This window comes from Lagopus muta, chromosome 6 (assembly GCF_023343835.1).
Source record: "Lagopus muta isolate bLagMut1 chromosome 6, bLagMut1 primary, whole genome shotgun sequence".
NCBI lineage: Eukaryota > Metazoa > Chordata > Aves > Galliformes > Phasianidae > Lagopus > Lagopus muta.
In genome coordinates, this window is record NC_064438.1 from 6202432 (window position 1) to 6208459 (window position 6028).

The window sequence follows — 6028 nt, forward strand, 5'->3', positions numbered from 1 at the left end:
CCCTCATCTAAACCTTGAAATCACCAGCTGCCTGACATGCCTCATTCTGGGGTGAAGATGGAGTTTACAGACCTAACAAAGCCTCAGATATTGAGAATCAGTGGTTAAGGACACCTGTAGAGGTATAAGGTGGAGACCATGGCTGGCCCATACAGCATTGCTCAGGCAAACCAGTGTGTTACTTAGCTTTCTCCTCTCTGCCTGCCTGACTATAAGAATGCTGTGGGCTTTGTGCTGATCTTGCATAACTGGCCTGAATCCACGTCATGCAATTTCAAACACATATAATGTGATGTCAACTGATGCTTCTGCAGGCTAGATTTCAGCAACAGATCTCATGGCGCTCTGCAGAAGCAGGCAGGTAAAGTGAGCTAGGGCTCCAGGATATAGATGTTGTACCCAAGAGACAATTTTTTCTTGTTATTTTGCTGTTAGAGTTGGCTTTTATTTTCTCACCTGGATAACCACAAGCACATTTTTTGCAAGCATTAGGTAACAAGAAAGCCCTGCTGCAAATTCTTTCTCATCAGAGCCTGGGGAAAAACACAAGCTGTTGGGCAAAAGCTGAAAAACAAACAGAAAAGATGAGAGGGGGGGGAGAAGAGGGGGGAGAAAATAACTCAGGAGTGAGTCAGTATGCTCCTCCTGCTTAGTCACCTGTAGTGCATCTCTCCAGACACATCGGAGATAAAGAATAAGATGCCTGCCTGCCTTCCACCCACCTCCTCCTCCTCCTCCTGACAAGGAGTTTACAAGAGGAGAAGGGGCAGAGTTTTAGGAGGCAATCATTACAGATGCACGCTTTCCAGAGCTGACTGTAGCCCGTTTGCTCATGTTTCCCACCCCCGCTTTTCGCCCCCTGCGCTAGTTCTCAATTAAATCATCTTGAATCAACCTGTTAGTTCGGTAGTTTAAGTTTCTCTGATGGTGCCCTGCAGCTTTGACATCGTTGGGAGTTGCCATGGAGAAGAGGGTGATGTCATTAACACAAAAAGCACTGAATTTACAAATACGACAGGAACAGTGCTATTTATAAAGAGCCGCACTGCTTCCCCACTCTTTGCTGGGGTGGGTGGAGGTAAAGGCAGCAGTTCCATTCTTGATGCTCCTGTCAACAAGTCTCAGAAATGAATTTTCTTGTTATAAAATATCCTGAGCCCGTGAAATTGCTGAATGCTGTCAGCTTTTGGGCTCCATTCATTTGAGCTGGATTTAGCTATCCAATTCACAGCTATTTTTGAGGTCATGTAACACTCATGGTTTGTACAGTAACTTCTATCCTGAAAAAAATCCATGCAGCATTACTGAAATATAGCAGCTGCTGAAAGGAAAGACAATAACATGCAACAAAAAAGTGAAGAGACAGATACCCTTTTTCATGTAAAAGCTTCATACTGCTTTATAATTGCCTTGAGTAATAACTGTGACTATTGGTTTTGCCTTAACTACGTGGGGTGCCGCTATGCATTAATGCAACCCTTACATAATGAAACATTTAGCACATATAAAAATTGCAAATCTACGTGTTCAGCACCTACACCAAACATGCAGCCATCAGCAGAGCTGACCGTGGAAGTTTGGTCTGCAGTCCAGAACCAGACGTGTCAGTAGCAGAAACTTATCAAAACTACCAATGCCAGAAGCATTAACAGGGCTTTGGCAAAACATTCACAGCTTCTGCAGCACAATACTCAACAGCCTGGCTTTTAACTTAATGAAATAGCAAGATGATTCAGGACAAGTGGAGAGTTTTCTTGTATCTTCTTTATAGCAAGTCCAGCTACTCAAACACCATTTCCAAAATTGCTGTCTCCCATTTTGAGAAGACCAGGGTGAATTTGCTAGGGAAGCAAGAACTGTAAATATTCTGCAAGAAAAGAACACTTAAACAGGGAGTGACGAAGATGGCTCCCACATTTAGCTGAGTGGCAATTATCTTGAAAGGACTGAGACTTTTCCAGTATTGTCTAGCTCAGCAAGTGAAAAATATGCTTTCCCAGTAGATGAGGAGGAATAATAATTGTTTTAATCACATAAAAATAGAATATTCCTAATACATGCTTCCTATATGGTAAACCAATGAGAGACTATCTTTAAAGCTGCCCACACCAGTTGTCAGTAATGGCTGCTGGTTCAGGCTAGGCAAGTCTACTTTCAGCTGATGCTCGTGTTTCACATCTTGATATAAAAACTGCTGCTTTTAGGTAAGCAGGATCTAAGCAATAGTTTCCAAGATGTTAGAGTATGGCCGACTCCACTAGAGCTAGACGAAGAAATGCTTGTGTGATTTGCCTGCAGACATAGCAGGAACAGTCGATGTGCCACTGAAATGATAGCTGTCCACTTAAAGGTTAAATTTAATCCCCCAAATACTTATCTTTTAAAACAACAGATCTGCGCTGCAAAGCCGTGGGGACAGACTAATGAACGGGTGAGTATCCTATTCAGTTCACAGGAAAGAACTAATCCAGGCTGGCTCTTTAGGGATTAAATACAGATCTAGTGGTACTGAATCTAATTTGACTGGTCATCTAGGAAATTATCATCAAGTCATATCCAACCACCACCACATTTTGCAGTATTTCAATAATTTTGTTCCCTATGAAATGATCCCTGGGTGAATGATTATTTGAAGAATTGCACTACCTCAAATACGTTACTATTCCAGCTTCAAGAAAGAGACCATATGATCCAAGAGGTGCTGAAGAACTGCGCATCTGAAGAATGCAGAGCACTGGAAAAACAAACGTAGCTCAGGCACAGAACTGGAAAGAAGGCCGACATTTGTCTTCTCTTGCAGTTGCATCACTTAGCTCCCGATCTGGCTTTGCTAACCAGACTGCCATATCAATCAGGAGTTATGGGATCAATAATTAAATAACTTTGGATGACAAAAGGAGAGTGAGAGCAATAAACATTTATAGAGCCAACAAAAGCAACTCTGTTTTCTTCCTAGGTCTTCCTGAATGACCTTGGGGATCAATGCTAGCTCAATAATTGAAAATATCAGATAAAGAACAAATGACAGTGAAACTCCATTTCTGAGCTATCAAAATGTAACATTCTGTGGCATCTATCAAACAGGGAGGGGCAACGAGCATGGAATAGTAAGAATCAAGAGAATGAAACTGTTAAAGTGAGCTTCAGTCTTCCTTCAGCAATTCTAAGAGCAATCCTTTTAAGCACATGCACGTTAATGTAACTGCAGTGCCCATAGCCCAAGGCTAAATGAGAGGCTCTAACCACCAATTCCCAAGACCACAGTCAAACAACTCATTAGAATAAGAACACAAACCTTTCTTACACCAAAGCATCGCTGGGGAAATCACTAGTGCACAGTAACAAGTGCAACACCTAAGAAGTTACAGTTTAGCCCAAAGCCACTTTGGAATATTTATTATTTGGGAAATCAGCAGCAGCACAGAGGGAAGACTTGGAATTATTTGCTGATGCACAAGCAGAAGGTGTAATTTTTCTACTTTTAAATACAGTTGTAAGCTGTATGAGCTACAAAACAGTTGGATATGATTCACACTAGGTTTGCCTGAACCAGAGCAGAATTAATGCGTATCCACAGTCGTATAGGTCAGTCAGAATGACACAGAACCTGAGTTGGCAGCACACTGTATAAAAAATAAGTAGGAGCTTTTGCTTCTATAATTCATTCAATTTGAGACTAACAACAGAACAAATGGCTCACTAAAGCCTTTATACAACTATCTTTTAAACTGTGATTTTACTGTCTCTTCTCAACTCAAGACAACAAAACTCCAATAAGGCTGATGAGCAGGCTGCTTGTTTTCTCATTTAAAACTTATTAAGCAACAAAATAGGTTGTTAACAAAGGAAATCAATTCCCAAGTTATTATAAAGATATTAGAAACTGGAATAATTCAGATTATTGCAATTCAAGTCCCATCAGTTCTTCCACAGTATCCTGAGGGCAACAAAGCCAGTAGCAGGACTGGAAGGTGTGCCCTGCAAGGAGAGGCTGGGGGCACTCTTGGGCTGTCCAGCCTAGAGAAGAGAAGGTGACGAGTTTTGAGTTGTGCTTAGCCTTGGAATTAACTAATTACTGTCCAGATAAATTTAATGCTGCTTATACTTACCTTTATGCATGGGTGATTTGTTTCCCTATTTCCAACATTCCTAAAGTTACATGAATGCATGATGTACACCACATGTAACAACATAGTTATAATTTTAAATCAAAGGCTGTGAATGTAAGTGTGGGATTTCATACACCAGCCACATGAACTGCTTTCTGATTCATCAGCTGAATTTACACAGGCACACCCAATTTAAGCCCTACAGGGGGCACACATTAAGGCGAATTGCAAGCTGCTCTTTCTAGTTCACTCTGCAGATTTTTTGTCAAGTAATTTCACCTGCTAACAAAAGCACACAGATAGCTCTGCTATTGTGTGTATCAAACAGATGCCATTATTTTCTACTGAAAAGGATCAGCATTATTGACATAATTCTTATATTATTTCTGAACTAAATCAGAAACTCTATACAAACACGCAAGAGAGTCCCTGTGAATACCAACAGATTGTCTCAAAGAACAGCCAACTATCCCTTCAAGCCTTTGCCCATATTAATTGCTTTTGTTTATGAGCTAAAATAGTCCCAGCTTGACTTTAGGACAGACAAGGAGCCCTTCTCAGCTGCTGCTACATTATACAAACTGTGGGCATCTTGCACCACTACAAGACTATGTAGAAGATAACTGTATCTACCAATTAGGGCTAACATTTCTGGCTGAATACCCCTAGTTTAAAAGCTCTAGGGGTAGAATTATTAAGGGACTGCATGTAGAAAATGGTTTAGAAAGAATTTCTTAAGGACCGCAAGAAATCTTCAGGACAGAGGGGGTTCTGAATGGAAGACCAAACCCAAACTAGACCTTCCAGGTCCTTTAGAACAGAATGACGATTTTTTTTTTTTTTTTTGGGGGGGGGGGGAGGGGATAATGGAGGGTAGGAAGGGGAGATCAGTCTCTTAAACTGCTGGGTAACATAGATACTAGTAACCACCACACAATATTATACTCACCAAACCTCTATCTTATTCTTCTGAAAACTTATAGAGCCATTCACTTGAGCGATGTAACCTGTATTTTTATCTTGGAGTTAGATATTTTCAGTTACAGAAGATAACTGACAAAGGGAACAAAATTAGAATGGTTGTGTCAGATTTCCAGAGTATGGTGTTTCCCCCACGTAGCATCCAGCAGCTAAACTGCTTTTTATCTCGATGCCAGTGGTAAAACTTTCTGATAACTGAGCACAGTCAAGCCTATTTAACATGGAAAGACCAGGTCTGAAGTGATGGCATGTGTTTTTGGGACAGATAGCTTGGGCTGGTTTCCACCACCCGTCCAGGCAACCCCTCCAATCTTAGGCAAGTTTGCCTTAAGCATCTTGTTTTGAATAATTGTGTAAAACACAGATATGCTCAGACACCTCACATGCCAGGAATGTTATAAGACAGTCATGAGCTAGAAGAGATTGACCTTGCCCTTAAGATCCTTTGAGATTAAAACTGTCCTAACATCCATAAAGGAAAAGAGGCAGCTTTAACAGACATCAAGATGACAAGAACTGCCAAAACCAGTAGAGGTGTAGGGTGAAATTACACCCGATGTCCAGGTATACAAGCCCCAGTTAGGTCATTTGTGACAACTACAGTAAGAGAATTTAGAACAGCTGCAAATTCTAATATAGTACTTATTATATGAACAAGAGCACACTAAAGAAAACAAGTGAAAGAATACCATAGGTCACCATTGTACTCAACTGCTTAAACAATAAAAGACTGTATGGAAAACAAGGCTGCCTAGGGAAACCTCTAACATATTGGTGCAACCAGCTCATAGGCTAGGCAGAGACTAACCTACATGGAACAGCTGCAGGATTTCAGTTGAGTAGAACAGGGAAAATGATGCAGAAGAGATATCTGTGCATTTTTTGTTGTTGTTGTTATGGCAAGTCTTTAATACTATTATGAAAGTATATTGCTAAAA